A 1,209-nucleotide genomic window follows, 5' to 3' on the forward strand; every position below is an offset into this window, starting at 1 on the left:
AACGTGGTAAAAAACCTTCTCTAAGAACTACATTAAAAAATAGGCTTACAGGAAACATCGAAACATCAAATTTATTTATTTAGGAATATAAATACATAACTTTTATTTTGATTAATTGACTAACTCCAAGTAGCTAAATTTAATATATGTAATATACACCTGAATATACAATAAAGAAATTATCTACTAATAGTAAAATAAATTATCTACCCTTATCTACTGACAGTTCCGTTTTGGTTCCGTCAACTAATTTTGTCTAAATAAGTGCATAAAACACATCACTACTGCGAAGTATTTTGTCTGGGGAACTGCCCTTTGCCAATGCTGTAGCAAGTTAGGATGTCTTTCTTCTTTGTCGATGCTAGGATCCTAGTCATCCTAGTAAAAGAGATATACCTAATTATTAAATAAATTTAAACAAATATTTTTCACTATTCGAGGTAGCTGTTATTTTGAAACTATATTTTTGAAGTGTAAATAATGTTTAATGTTCACTTTCTATAATATTCAAATAATATTTAATAGCAATGGTTGTTAATATATATTATTAATACCTACTTATTTAATCATAGGTAATTTAAACACCTAGTAGCACATATATAATAACATGTTAGTAGGTATTAAAGTATTAAATTATTATTATTTTAGGCTCTCTAGGTTATGTCATGCAGATGTTCGATTTTGGGCTATATTCTCTATTAATATGATTTTTAAATAAATCTGTACACTGATAGTATATAATTTTAATGTTTTTCTTAACATCTATCATACTTTTTTTTAAATAAATAATCATATTACTTACATTAGGAGCTTTGAAAAGTTTTGGGTTACTTTTCTTTCTTCGCTTTTTTTCATTGAAATATCCACTTCTACAGCCAGATACCGAGCTATTTCTACTGTATAGTTTTTTTTTCACAATGCTCATTGTTAGACTGCTAAAAATTCAACAAATTAACTATAATTTTAGCAAAAACAAACTTAAACCGTATAATAACAATGAAAATATAGTATCCCTATCGATCGCAGTGCCTCTACTGTCAAACCGAGGAACCTGCTTAAAAGTGGGGACAGAAATTTCAAATATGCCCATTGCCGATAAACCTTCTTTTTAAGCCCTCCATAGCTATGCGATAAGTAGTTTCTGAGATACAGCCGGCGTCCATTTTTAGTTAGCCAACCGGTACATAGGTCAAACAGGTAGAAATTTAG

General features: G+C 28.9%; 1 long non-coding RNA gene across 1 annotated transcript; it reads right to left on the minus strand.

Moving 5' to 3' along the window:
* Nucleotides 1-258: 258 nt before the first annotated feature.
* Nucleotides 259-852, minus strand: LOC115880647. Its single transcript, XR_004049917.1, has 2 exons — nt 803-852; nt 259-378 (listed from the first exon to the last, which is right to left on the minus strand). It is a non-coding gene; the product is annotated as an uncharacterized LOC115880647 (long non-coding RNA).
* Between the last annotated feature and the right edge of the window lie 357 nt (nt 853-1,209).

This window comes from Sitophilus oryzae, unplaced genomic scaffold, assembly GCF_002938485.1.
Source record: "Sitophilus oryzae breed Bouriz unplaced genomic scaffold, Soryzae_2.0 scaffold_1639_pilon_pilon, whole genome shotgun sequence".
Lineage (NCBI taxonomy): Eukaryota > Metazoa > Arthropoda > Insecta > Coleoptera > Curculionidae > Sitophilus > Sitophilus oryzae.